Genomic DNA, 15,470 nt, shown 5'->3' with positions numbered 1-15,470 from the left:
TCCTACCACAACCAGAGAGAAGTGCTGAATTACTATCTACCTCTTTGGTGACCCTCGGACTACTTTGCTGGTTTTACCTTGCACTAAAATGTTATTCCTTTATCATGTATCTATACACTGTAAATGGCTCGATTATAATCATGTATTGGCTTTCTGCCAACTGGATAGCACACAACAAAAGCTTTTCACTGTACCTCACTCAGTACACGCGAGGATAAACCAAACTGAACTTATGAAGTTACACCCATCAGAATCTGCAAAAATGCAAAGGTAATTACCAATTCAACAAAAAGGCAAACTACAATAACGACGGAGTGTCCAAGGAGTCCTTGCAAAATAATCACACCGAGATCCATGAGGATTCAGAACTGGACACATAGGCATTCTTCGCATTACATTTGTTGCAAATAACCTTGTAACTTGGGTGCCTCTCTTCATTACATCTACTGGTCTGTCAAAAATCTTCAGCATGGTGTGCAGTTAAAGCATCTAAAAGATGCTTTGAAAATTGGCTGTCCACAAAAGATGCTCTTTCTCGTAGAAAGAGGACAGCAATGAGAACATGAATGGAACAGTGTCAGCATTGAAAATGGTATGAAGCCAGACAGCATGACAGAGCCTGCCAGCTATTACATTCTTCTCAAGTATGCTTTGAAGCCCTAACCCTAACCCAATCTAACATATTGACTTAATTGAAGACAAATGGCCATTTGTTCAGAATCAGACAATTTCAGAGCCAAATAGTATCACCCTGTTCACTAATCGGAATCTGCTCTTTGCAGGTGCTTCAGTATTCATCACTAACTTACCTGATGAATTGCAGTTCATGATAAACTATTCTTCCGATGCATGCATCATTTAGCCTGGCAATCAAGATCAGAGCAACAGATGCTCTGTCAGAGTACCAGCCCCAGTCAAAATCTACATCAACAATGAAGCTCTAAATAATGTGAGTTACTTGTGTTATCTTGGCTCAACCCTTGCCAGCTCATTTGCCATCTTAATGCAAAATTCAGCAAAGTCTTGTTCATCTTTGGCAGACGTACACTGTATGTCTGAAATAACAAGTTGCTAATTGTGAAGACTAAATGAGTCTATCGGGCTAGTGTTCTTGTTACCTTTCTTTACAGCTGTGAAGTACTCAGACAGAAGCTAAAATTGAGCAAGCATCCAGTTTGCTACCACAGGAGCTCAGTAGTAATTATAACAGTCTAGTATAAAATCTTAAGACATTCAAGATAATAGTTTGTATAGTATAGGGCTTAAAACAAGGGCTATTATAACTTCTTGGTGGGTGTGCAATAGATCAACAAAGATAATAGCTAATGAGAAAAACAATATTTGTTTTTTTGCATTAATTTAATACTACAATAAAGAATTTACAATTATGCATTGATAGGACAGTGCAGAGAGAGGCAAACTGTTTCCATTTGATGAGGGGACCAACATCAAGAAGCCATATACAAGATTAAATACAAGCATAAAGATCCTGTTCGAGCTTGGAGGCCATAATACTGCCATCCACAGCTATGTCAAAATTCAAGATCAGATTCAGTATTTTGATGACCGAAATAGCTTGGCTAAATATGGATTAAAACTATTCAATTACAGAGGACTGATTTCAAATTCGATGGGTTGAATGTACTGCCCGTGTTGCAAGTTCTGTCTTATTCATTTTAATGAAAAAAACTAAACATTTCCATAAGGCTATCAATGCGTTTCTGCAAACTGAATTAATCTCATTTTATCAGATCAATTTATTCTTCAAAGCTATTTAAATATATTAAGCACAAGTTGCTATTAACAAATCCATTTACCTTCTAAAGCTACCCACTTCTAAATTATGACTACATTTCAGATTTTTATTTTATTCTGTCCACAATGTAAAGCAATGTAAAGGTGACAAAAGAAGCCTTAAATTAAAACAGACTGCGTTATGACAGGAACTGCTAGCAGTTAAGAGAAATATCAACACCAACATGGGAAGGTTTCCGCAGCATTATCTTAGAGATTCTGAACAAACACAAAATAATAACTTCATTTAATACAACGTTAATATTCAGCAACCACTGATCACTTCTCGTAAACCACAGAAAAACTGTCGCGGCAAGACCAAGTAAGGGATTACACACAACCAGCCTTGGGGGTAACGCTCAATACAATGTGAAAGCTCCAGAAACTTATGAAATTGTATTTATTCTTTAGCTCATCCTGCTTCAATTATAATAGCTTGGAAAATAATTCCTTACTGCAGTGCTCTCATTAATGTAGATTCTGATTTTTTGAATTATCACAATCTGCTGATCTCAACAACCTTGAGCCCAGTGAACAGAAACAGATCTGAAAATTAAGCATGACCCCACCTCAAGCTCCACATTTACCACCAATGTAACCCAAGAGGACAAAGAATGGATACTATTCTGGTAGAGTCACCAAAGCACTGTAGTTAATGATGCAAACTATTTGATCAGCGAAAGATGTGCTTGGCTTGCTTCATAGAAACTTCACTAAAATTTCTCATGTCCCTTCCAAAGAATCAAGTTCCAACAGATGATAATGGTTCACAGATAATTTTAGGATCAAATATTCCTTCCTCTCTTTGATCTTCCATGGGTTAACCCCACCTTTGCATGACACAACATTACTTGTTCAAAGTTTGCAGCAATCTTCACTTCAACCAGAACGGCCATTCGTCAATTACAAATTGATAATTTGGCAAAAAATACAATCTTACTTTTCTTCATTTAACATCCAGTTTTGTATTAATATTGTTTACCTGCAACCCAAGTTTCCCCATGCCCTTTCTAAAATCACTTTAATCCATGCACTTAATTGACTTCAGGAAGTATGGTGTACAGTATATGCTCTAATCAGCATCAATGGTGCAGATGTGAAAATGGCTGAAAGCTTCAAGTTCCTTGGCATTAATATTACCAATGATCTGCCATGCACCCCCACATTGATGTGACAGTAAAGAATGCACACCAATGACTTTATTTCCTGAGGGGGACTGTAAAAATTTGGCAGGTCTCCAAACTTACAAACTTCTACAGATGCACCACAGAAAGCCAACTTTCTTCAGTCCGAAGAAGGGTCTCGACCCGAAACATCACCCATTCCTTCTCTCCCGAGATGCTGCCTGACCTGCTGAGTTACTCCAGCATTTTGTGAATAAATCGATTTGTACCAGCATCTGCAGTTATTTTCTTATACAGAAAGCCAACTGTTGGATTGCATCACAGATTGATTTGGGAACAGCTCTGCCCAACACCGCAATAAATTACAGAGCTGTAGATGTAGCCAAGTCTATCACACAGACCAGAGTCCCCACCATTGACACCATCTACACTTCATGATGCCTTAGAAAAGGAGCCAGCATAATCAAAGACTTGTCACCCTTGTCATTCCTCATTCTCCCAGCTCCCATCTGGCAGAAGATACAGAAGTTTGAAAGCACGCACAACCCAACTCAGGAACAGCTTTTTCTCCTCCATCATCAGGTTTTTAAGCAGTCCTTCAATAAACTAGGATACTGTTTGATTCACCTCTATCCAGAAGCCATTGGACATTGTCTAAGGAACTGATGCGCTACAATGCCCTACCATGCCGAGAACTATATTCTGCACTCTGTATCTTCCCCTTTGATCTATCTTTCAACTCGAGTTGAAATGATTGCATCTATGTATGGTACCTGATCTTTTGGATAACACGCAAAACAAAGCTTTTCACTGTACCTTGGTACATGTCATAGTCATACACCATGGAAACAGGCCCTTCAGCCCAACTTGCCCACACCGACCAACATGTCCCAACTACACTAGTCCAACCTGCCCGCGTTCGGCCCATATCCCTTTAATCCCGTCCTATCCATGTACCTGTCTAATTGGTTCTTAAACATTGTGATAGTCCCTGCCTCATCTACCTCCTCCGGCAACTTGTCCCACACACCCACCACACTTTGTGTGAAAAAGTAACCCCTCAGATACCAAAAAGTATTTCTCAATTCTGGTTCTCAATTCTCCTACTCCAAGCATGCGACTCTGTGCGTCTACTCGATCTATTCCAATATGACAATAATAAACCCAAATCTTATTCCAAACTCCAGTATTGTCTTTCCTTTGAACTGCTGCTTTGCAATATGCCAATCTCCATTTAAATCAATCCAATGTATTGGTAATACTAGTACAAACTTCTTCCAGCTTATCAATATTGCCTTTCATTATCAGGGCTTAACAAGACCTTTCTGCAACCTATTATGCCATTTGCACATTGGGTGGGTGTTACATATGCTACATATTCATTGTAGCAGTCCCAACCTCCTGCACTACTTTGTATCAGGCACACTCACCACACACACACACACACTGTGATTAGGTATGTAAGCACTTTTCAGTATCACTACGCCACACAGGCAAGGAGCTGAATAAAGGAGTAAATTAAGGCAACTGAAACAACCTGAATTGTGTCGTTATTATCAGGACATCAAACCCGAAGACACAACATGGTGGCAGCGGTGGGATTTCGAGTAAAAACCCGCGCTATTGTGAATCGCTATTGTGAATTAGGAACAGCGGCTGCAGAGAAATTGATTTTTTTTGTGCACCCGCCTAACAACACAAGATGGCGGCCTCCACAGCAGCAATGAGCCTCCACCCTACGATGAACTGGGACGCCGATGATGTGGTGGAGGCGTTCAAGAAATTCAAACAAAAGAGCCAGCTGGCATTTAAAAGCTTCCTGAAAGGAACTGCAGATGAAGAGAAGGTCAGTTATATTTTACTCCACCTTAAAGGCTCCAAAGCAGACATTTTCTAGGCATGCAAACAAACAAGCAAGCCAAAGAAGCTGCTGGAACTGCGGTACAGAGCATGCATTTGATGATCGCAGGGCGTGCCCAGCATACGGGACTACCTGCAACTCATGTGGGAGGCCTAACCACTGGAAGAAAATGTGTAGGTCAACAAAATCATACAGCACCAAGCCAAAGCAGCAATGGTCAAAGAACGATAGAAATACGAGAAGGAAACAAATACACGCACACGTCCAACAGGAAGAGGAGATAACCTCAGATACCTCTGAGGAAGAATTCCTTTCCGTTGGGACCATTGACGTCCACGAAATGGGAAACAGCAAAACACATAGCAACAGAGAGGAAGCATATACTATAATACAACTACAGAAAAAAGTGGGAAAGAAAAGAACAACGATTAATCTAAGGCTCAAAATTGATACTGGAGCCCAGAGCAATATCTTACCAGTCAATCTTTACGGAAAGATATTCCCTGAACACATGACAAAAGATGGCAGCGTCAGGAAAGGAATCCTTGGAAGTAGCGATGTAGTCCTAGCTGCATACGGAGGTTCCATAATCCCACAGCTAGGCAAAATAATCATAGCAGGAACATACAAAGGGAAAGAAGTGAAATGCCCCTTCTTCATCACTAAATCGAAAGGACCTGCTATTCTCGGCCTGAACACGTGCCAAAGACTGAAGATTGTGTCAATCAACTATGAAATCAAGACAAACTCCTGCAGAATTGACAGAAACATACCCATCAAAAACCGGCCGCCCATCAGGAACAAAGAAGAATTGATGGACATGTACCCAGAGTGTTTTGACGATACCGTTGGTTGTTTTGAGGAATACGAATACCATATCACAGTAGACCCCAGTGTGAAGCCAGTGATCCACCCACCCCGCCGTGTTCCCCTTGAACTGAAAGAGAGGCTAAGGGAACAACTAAACGAAATGGAAGAAAAGGGCATCATCACAGCAATAACTAAACCAACTGATTGGGTAAATTCAATTGTTATCAAAGAAAAGCCAAACGGAAAACTAAGGATATGCCTTGATCCCAGGGATCTGAACAATGCATTGAAGCGCGACCATTATCCAACTCCAACCCTTGAAGAGATCACACCCGCACTAGCCGGTTCCAAGGTGTTCAGCAAGCTGGATGCTAGCAATGGATATTGGAACGTCAAAATAGACCGGAAGTCATCAATGCTCACCACTTTCAACACGCCATTTGGCAGATTCAGATTCAACAGGCTCCCATTCGGGCTGAAGGTGAGTCAAGATGTCTTCCAGCGGAAAATAGATGAAACATACAAAGGCTGTAAAGGGGCAATCGGGATAGCAGATGATATCCAAGTATACGGCAGAGATGAAAACACGCATGATTACAACCTCCATGAGGCTATGGAAAAAACTCGAAGAGCCGGCATAAAGCTCAATGCAGACAAATGCATAATCAAAGAAAGGGAGTGCAAATTCTTTGGACTGATTTACTCTGCAGAAGGAGTGAAACCGGACCCTACAAAAGTGGATGCTATCAACCACATGGAGGAACCCAAAGACAAGAAACAGTTAAGAAGTTTCCTAGGGCTCATACAATACATGGGAGTCTTCATACCTAAGCTTGCTAATCATACAGCAAATCTCCGTGAATTGATGAAAGACGACGCTGAATTTGATTGGTGTGCTTCACATAGCCAAGATTTTGGGAAATTAAAACAACTCATCAGCAAAGAAACGATCCTGCAGTACTATGACAGACAGAAACCTGTAACACTCCAAGTTGATGCCTCCATGAGAGGAGTTGGAGCAGTACTGATACAAAATGGCCGACCTATTGCGTATGCATCCAAAGCACTCACTCCTACAGAATCAAGGTACGCAAACATAGAGAGAGAACTCTTAGCAGTAGTCTATGGCTGCGAGAAATTTCACACTTACCTATATGGAAGGTATTTCGACATCGAAACAGACCACCGCCCTCTAGAACAAATCGGAAAAAAAAACCTCACCAAAGCACCAGCCAGACTACAGAGACTATTACTGAGGCTACAGAGCTACGACTACAACATCAGATACAAGCCAGGAAAAGACCTGCTGCTAGCTGACGCCCTATCCAGACTATCAACACATGACAAACAAGAGATGGAAGGGCTGAGCATAAAGATCCACCACATTGTGAGTGTGACAAGCGTGAAGCTGGAACAGATTAAAGAGGAAACAGCCAGAGATGAAGAACTCCAGCTCCTCACCCAAATGGTAATACAGGGGTGGCCAGAAAAGAGACAACAAGTTCAGCCTATCCTCCGCGAATACTGGACCATCCGTGATGATATTTCGGTAGAGAATGGAGTCCTGCTGGCCGGATCACGAATCATCATACCCAAGTCCATGAAAAAAGAAATCCTCGAAAAGATCCACCAAGGACACTTAGGAATGGAAAAGTGCAGACTCCGTGCTAAATCCGCTGTGTACTGGATAGGCATGTACAAGGACATAGAAAAGCTGGTATCTACATGCCACATATGCCAAAAATACAGGAATTCACAACAGAAGGAGGAAATGACACCCAGTGATATCCCAAGCCGGCCATGGCAAACCATCGGAGCAGACCTGTTCACAGAGAACCAGCAATGGTATTTGATTATGGCCTGCTACTACTCCAAATTCCCATTTGTGAGAAACATAAAGGACTTGAAAGCTAAAACAATTGTGTCAATTGTTAGAGGGTTGTTTGCAGAGCAAGGAATACCTGAGCAGATCGTATGTGACAATGGAACCCAATTCACATCTCGGGAATTCAGAGAGCTGGCCACCGAATACGGGTTCAAAATCACAACATCTTCACCACATTACCCAAAGGGCCATGGGTTTATTGAAAGGCAAGTACAGACAGCCAAGAAAATACTAATAAAATGCCGAGAGGCAAAGGAGGATCCAAACCTGGCACTATTATCCTTACGGGCAACTCCACTAAAGGCTGACATGAAGTCTCCTGCAGAAATGCTAAATGGCAGGAAATACAAAACCACCCTGCCAAGCAAAATCCAACCCCCTATCGACCAAGAAGAAACAAGGGCAAAATTGGCAGCTGCCCAGGAGGAGGGGCTGAAACAATACAACAAAAATGCACAGTACTTGCCTGAACTATTTCAAGGCCAAAACGTACATGCTCAGGATCCAATAACAAAGAAATGGACCCCAGCACAAATCACCAGTAGGGCTGGAACCCCAAAATCATATATCATAGAGACAGAACCGGGCAGGCAGTTGAGACGAAACAGAATTCACATCCGCCCGACACCTGAAATGTCAACACCTGCAACTTCAAAGACAACACCAGCAACTCCTAGGACACCACCCACAGCAACAGCAACACCTGCCATTGATGACAACACATTCTCACAAACTGCTACCAGTGAGTTATATAGTCAACCAGCACCAACCAATGGCCAGGAAACGACTCAACAAGTCACCAATACATCGAGTGCAACACTGCAGGCAACAACCAGATCTACTAGATCCAGGAGCAACATCTTACCCCCAGCGCGTTATCGCTAGCACTGGAAGGGACAAGTCACAAGTCACGCCAAGACATGACTCTTGACTGGCTACGCACTACCTGAAAGAAAACAAGCTGCCATTATATATTTTGTTGTGTAGTATAGTAGAAAGCAGAATGCCATGAATGTGGGCAGAATAATCCCACGGTATCTGCTACAGGATTGCCACCCTCGCTCTGGAAATCCTCTAGTGTCACTAACTTTTATTCTTTTCTTTTGAGAAGGGGGGATGTTACATATGCTACATATTCATTGTAGCAGTCCCAACCTCCTGCACTACTTTGTATCAGGCACACTCACCACACACACACACACACTGTGATTAGGTATGTAAGCACTTTTCAGTATCACTACGCCACACAGGCAAGGAGCTGAATAAAGGAGTAAATTAAGGCAACTGAAACAACCTGAATTGTGTCGTTATTATCAGGACATCAAACCCGAAGACACAACAGTGGGCATGGATGGCAAGTATTATTTTAAACTTAAGTCAAATTGCAACTGCATCGTAATCGACTGTTTACTATCAGTTGTGCAATATTCAGCAACCAGTATGAACATGTTGCATTCCTTCAAAAGAACCTCAGACAGAAAGAGATTAGAATTAAACAAGTCAATAAGAACACAACATAGTGTCTGAAGAAGGGTCTTGACCCGAAATGTCATCCATTCCTTCTCTCCAGAGATGCTGACTGTCCCGCTGAGTTGCTCCACCGTTTTGTGTCTATCTTCTCTTTAAACCAGCATCTGCAGTTTCTTCCTGCACATAGTGTAGGAAGGAACTGCCGAACATCAGGGTCAGGAGAAGCCTGTCAACATACACGCCTGCTCCATCATTCATCATGAGCAAAGCTAATCTACTCCCTCAACCAGCACAATTCCCATATCTAGAAATCTATCAATCCATTTACAAATACCTCAATGACCTCGCCCTCAGGGATAGAAAATACCAAAGATTCAGCACCTTCCAATTGAAGATTCTTCCCCCCACCATAGTTCTGGTATGGTAGGAAACATCTGCAAAGCCCTATACCCCAGCTGGATTCAAATAAATATCCAATAGTAAAATGATAGTAAAATGATCCACTGTATCCTCCAAGATCAGTCTGGCATGTCATGATAATAGAAATCCATTCTCACAATTGCAGCCCATTATTCTACAGATCAATAACTAGAACTGTATGATAGTGAACATTATCATTATCTAAAAATAAACACTTCCCGTGGCTGTATTACAGCCCCAAGCTTCAATTTTGCCTTACAGATGATAAATATCTCCAGGTCCATACCGATCCTCACCAAGTTTACAACAGTTAAGCTTCCTCCATCAAAAATGATATTAAACTGCCAACCACCTTATTAAAATGCGCCACTTCGCGGGGACATGTTATAGAAACGAAAAGAAGGTTAAAACGTCCAGAGTTTAATGGCCCCAAAGGTAATTACAAAAAGCGAAACAAATGAGTTGCAATCACGTAGATTTCTCCCATTAAACAAAACATAACTTCAGGCAGCGCACTGCAAGATAAAACAACAGACTTCCTGGGACTATACGCCGTTTTTAGCAACCGCAAGAACTTTAACACGCCCTTCAACTTAACCCCGTTTAGCAAAACTATATTTCAAGAAACTCACCCCGCAGGCTACAAAGAACAGGAAGAGATGCACGTCATCATATCTGATAATGGGAGAACCCACCCACCCTCGGCCCCAGGAGCCCAACCGATACAAGTTGCCACGTTTCTTTGTATGTCTTTAAAACAAATACCGTCTAGAAGGGGGGTGGGGGACGGGGGAACTTAGAACGGAAAGTCTCTCTTCATTTCCCCCTGCACTTCTTTCCCTTGGCAGGAACCAATCGGACCAACTCGAGGCGTTTCCCGGGTGTGACGATTTGAGAAGTTGAGAAGCAGAGCGAGATTGCTGCAAAGAAAGTAACGGGCGAGAGGCCGCTCGGCCCCACCTGCCCAGCCTAACATCAGCGAGCAGCCGCTTACTTGCAGCCAGCGCCCTTCAGCTGCCGAGTCCCGGCGCATCCCCCACCCACCCACCCAAGCGCTTGCACCGTCTCTCACCCCCTCCTCACACATAAAGAATGCCTCCCTCCTCGCCGCTCTTACACGAGACTCCCCTGCAGCAGTGACAGACACACTCACCCGCTTCCTCTCTCCCAAGGCTGCTAGATGCTTATCCGCTAGTTTTCGCACTTCCAGCTGCTCCTGCCCTCAGTCGCGGCGCATGTTGCTGCCCACGGGCTGGAAAAGCAGAAAAGCAGCTCAGTGCTCACACACTCTGCAGGGCTCAGTGCTCACACACTCTACTCTGCAGGCTCCTCCCTCGCCGCGTCCGGTCCAAGCTCCCAACCAACCTCGACCACTAGGCGGGTCTGCAGCAAGGCGCTGCCGGCTGTATCATGGCATAATCATTTCTTGCTGTCTTGTGAAATAACTTCCAATATCGCCACTCTTCATTAACCGTCTTCCCGACAAAAGTCACCAGTGCGCCTGCTCTCAGAAATAGTTTAGTCTCAGTTCGCTAGAGAAGATTCAGTGCTTTTAGGTTCCAAGTGTAATTTTATTGGGTGCAAATTGAAGTACAGTATTCACCTTGCAGATTGCTAGACTATAGAGGTTAATCGATTTCAATTAAATACTTCATTTCGAAGGAGAAGTAGATATTTCAATACAATTTCAATCGAATAGAAATATCTCGATTTTTAGAGATGAATATCTATAATGTGCGCGTTGCCTGCAAAAAATACCGAAAGTGTGAAATAGTCCATATATATATATATATATATATATATATATATATATATATATGTATGTGTGTGTATGTCAATTTCATTAAATATAATATCTCCTGAGTGAGAGTAATAATAAGACAGGAACTTAGAAGCCACAGTTAATCTGAATAAGGGTCCCAACCCGACAAGACAAATCACCTACACATGTTCTCCAGAGATGCTGTCTGACCTGCTGAGTTACTCCAGCTCTGTGTCCTTTTCCTCAAGTCACCCATCCACCCCCCAAAGATCAATAGCTATTTATTTTCAAGATATCAAGATGTCTTGGTGGTTAATGAGTTATACCTGTTTGAGACTGCATTAAATAGTTTGGAACTTCCAAGAAGCTATTAGGCTAACACAGCTCCCCCTATTGTAAACGAGAAGGAAAGAGTATCGCGTATGGGATTACATTGTCTGTAAAAAAAAGGGCTTAATTTGTTTGTTTTTTTAATTACTTTTCATGCAGGAAGCTTTTGGGATCATGAACTATAAAATGAGATTAATTTGAGTGGTTATGATAATTGATAGAGATATTATTCCACATGATATATTTGACATCTTACCAAAATGTATCTAGACATTGATGCATTTGAGGGCATGGAGTGATCAAACGATGAGAGAAGTCGAACCCACCCCTCCAAAAAAAGGGGGGTGGGGGTCCTTCTGCAACGCCCATACAATTGCAGGAGATGTACCATTAACACCTCCTCCCTCATCTCCATACAGGGATTCCAGCCCCTCTTCCAGATGAGACAGAAGTTCACATGCACTTCCTTTAACCTCATCTATTGCATTCAGTGATCCCAATGTCGACAACTTTACACCAGTGAGACCAAGCAAAGACTAAGGGACCATTTTGCCACAAACGTGCTCAGTCCACCAGGGCCAGTTGAATCTCCCCATTGTTAACCATTTTAACTTCCCTTCCCATTCCCATTCCAACCTTTCTGTCATTGGCCTTCCTCATTGCCAGTGAGGTCACATGGAAACTGAAGGAGCAGCACCTTATATTCAGTTTGATTGACTTAAAATCCATCAATATGAACTTTGAGTAGGAAGGAACTGCAGATGTTGGTTTACACCGAAGATAGACACAAAATGCTGGAGTACCTCAGCGGGTCAGGCTGCATCTCTGGAGAAAAGGAGTAGGTGACGTTTCAGGTCGAGACTCGGTCTGATGAAGCGTCTCAACCCGAAACACCGCCTACTCCATTTCTCCAGAGATGCTGTCTGACCCACTGAGTTATTCCAGCATTTTGTGTCTATCTTCAGTATGAACTTTGAATTGTCCAATTTTAGGTAACAGCCTGCTTGTGTTTTCTTTCTTCCCTCTTCACCTATGCTCCACCCACCCAGTGTGCACCCATTTCTACCATTATCCTGCACCTCCCACTTACCCACCACTCCCACCCCTTCCACCCATATCCCTCCCTCTGTCTGTACATTTCACTCTTCTTTCATTCCTCTGCTCGCCTTATTTGATATCTTTTTGTCTCCTTTAGTTGCCATTGTCACCCTTTTGTCTTATTTTCATATCTAGACTTTGTCCACCCATCTGCCAATGAACCCCCCCTCCCCCTCACCTGTACCACCTATAGCTTGCCAGGGTTTGTCCTGCTCCCACTTCTTTTCCAGCTTCCTTCCCTCTACCACAATCAGTCTGAAGAAGGGTCCTGACCCAGAACATCGCCTATCCGTGTCCTCCAGAGATGCAAATCTGAGCCATTGAGTTACTCCAGCATTTTGTGTTCTATCTTCTTAATAACAATTTTACATTTGCAATATTTTAACAGTTCCAGAATTCAGGGAAACTTCGATCAATGCTGATACCTTCTTTATCTCTGCTGCCACCTCTTTTAGAAATCTAGAATGCAAAATATTAGCTCCATAGGATGTCATGGTTTTTTGTCCCTTCAATTTCTCCAACTACAGTTTTGTGATGTTAATTACTTTAAGTTCTTCATTATCGCCTGGTTCCCCACTATTTGTAATATGTTAATGATTTCTGCCGCAAAGGCAGATGAAAAATTAATGTCCAGACATTTCTTTACCTCATCTATATACTCAAACTCTCGTTTGTTATCTTGTTTGTGACTGAACTTCAGCCAAAACGGTACACGATAGTGCGACAATTTTTGGCCCACCTTACTCACCGTCATCACTTTAATGGTAAAAATGGTAGTTTTATTGAAATTGGTGTCATATTTTTAAATCTATCTCCTGGGGAGGGAGGGGAGAAGGGAGGATAAGGGGGATGGAGTGGGGGGGAGGGGAGAAGGGGGGGGGGAGGAGAGGTGGAGAGAAGGGGGAGGGGAGGGGGAAGGGGAGGGTGCTGCATCAATGCAGGAGAGGTTTGGGCTCAACGGGTCCACTTTGTCCAATATTACAATATTAACCTTTGTCCTGGGAAAACTTACATTTATTTATTTCCAATCCTTTTCTTTTTACATAGTTGTAGAGTACTCTGCAAAGTCCTCAACCAATTGGGCATTACGGGGCCGGCAAAGAAGAGGGCCATTCAATCCGCAAGTGAAGCCGCAGAGAAAGCCACTAGGTGGCTTTGTATTAAGAGGGCTGATCCGTGGGCAGTTGCTGCTGGGACGCAAGTCGGGGCCTGATCAACCCTGGCTGGGTCGCCCGGGCGAGGGTGTCTGATGTTGTGAGACCCGAAACACCCGATGACCCCAGGTCACATCACTGAGGATGTGTCCCAGTGCATCCAGAAGATGTATCTTTCACATAGAAGGTCTTACTAAAAACTGAATATACAGTGAATAGTTAGCAGGTCAGGTAGCGTTTCTGGAGAAACGGTGTCTGAAGAAGGATCTCGACCCGAAATGTCACCCATTCCTTCTCTCCAGAGATGCTGCCTGTCCCGCTGAGTTACTCCAGCTTTTTGTGTCTATAGTTATAATTTGTCTGTGTCTGTCAGTTATAATTTATAATGTGTTATAATGTGTCTGTCAGTTATAATTTCAGAACTGATTTAGAATGGAGTTATAAATGCAACAAAACTAATATTATCAGAGGTTGATGGATAAGCTGGATAGACACAAAGAAGGTTCCCGACCCAAAATGTCACCTATCCTTTCATTCCAGACCTGACCCACTGAGTTACTCCAGCACTTTGGGTTTATCTTTAGACTCACTTTATATACTGATGTCTGAAAAATGCAATTATAATAGTAATTCATATATCTGACAAATTCATATTCTGAGTATTTGAATAGATGTGCAGCAACCTTAACTTTAAAGCCAATTCAAACCATTTCTGTTCTTCCATTTGTATGGGAACCATCATATCATATCATATATATACAGCCGGAAACAGGCCTTTTCGGCCCACCAAGACCGTGCCGCCCAGCGATCCCCGTACACTAACACTATCCTACACCACTAGGGACAATTTTTACATTTACCCAGCCAATTAACCTACATACCTGTACGTCTTTGGAATGTGGGACGAAACCGAAGATCTCGGAGAAAACCCACGCAGGTCACGGGGAGAACGTACAAACTCCTTACAGTGCAGCACCCGTACTCAGGATCGAACCTGAGTCTCCGGCGCTGCATTCGCTGTAAAGCAGCAACTCTACCGCTGCGCTACCGTACCGTACCAGTCAAGGAAACAAATTTATTTTCTTGAGTCAAGAATGTTATATTTCATGAGGACACAGGAACTGCAGATGCTGGGTTACAGAAAAAGACACAAAGTGTTGGAGTAATTCAGCACTTCTGGAGAATATGGATAGGTGACCTTTCGGGTCAGGACCCTTGAACTGACTGATTGTAGTGCGAGTGTGGAGAAATAGATGCACAATAGAAAGGGAGAAATAGATGCACATCCTGGTGGGGCACAGGGAAACGGTCAGTATGGGAAGGGGAGTTACAATGGTTAGCAAACAGGAGATCCAATAAGCCTTAGCGGACCAAGCGCAAGTGTTTGGCAAAACAGTGACTTAGTTTACACTTGATCTCGCTGAAATAAAGGAGGCCATATCAGAAACACTGAATGCAGTAGATGAGGTTAGGAAGAGGTACAAGTGAACCTCTGTCTCATCTGGAGGGAATACTGGGGTCCCTGGATGGATGTGAGGGAGAAGGTAAAGGGACCGCTGTTACATCTCCTACATTTCCTGGGGAAAGTACCTGGGGATGGGGTGGTTTGGGTGCGAAAGGATGAGTGAACCAAAGGTTTTGCATGGGTGCAGGAGGCAACACCAATGCAGTTGTTGACGTAGCGGAGAAAAAGTTGGGAGTGGTGCCAGTGTATGTTTGAAATAAGGACTGTTTGATGTAACCAACATAAAGGCAGCTGGGG

At 43.0% G+C, this 15,470-nt stretch overlaps 1 protein-coding gene across 2 annotated transcripts in view; it reads right to left on the bottom strand.

The window, feature by feature from the left end:
• LOC144590853 (talin-1) overlaps positions 1-10,662 on the bottom strand; it is a 214,388-nt gene extending 203,726 nt beyond the window's left edge. The window contains exon 1 of one of the 2 annotated variants that reach the window (XM_078395257.1): positions 10,518-10,662. The gene's annotated coding sequence lies outside the window, so the exon portion shown is untranslated. Of the gene's footprint in view, positions 1-9,996; positions 10,185-10,517 lie in introns of those variants that run through there. The other variant, XM_078395318.1, reaches the window with a different exon arrangement.
• Positions 10,663-15,470: the final 4,808 nt, after the last annotated feature.

This window comes from Rhinoraja longicauda, chromosome 1, assembly GCF_053455715.1.
Source record: "Rhinoraja longicauda isolate Sanriku21f chromosome 1, sRhiLon1.1, whole genome shotgun sequence".
In the NCBI taxonomy this organism is placed as follows: Eukaryota; Metazoa; Chordata; class Chondrichthyes; order Rajiformes; family Arhynchobatidae; genus Rhinoraja; species Rhinoraja longicauda.
Note: the sequence above shows the minus strand (reverse complement) of the source record. Positions and strands in the feature narration are given on the sequence as shown.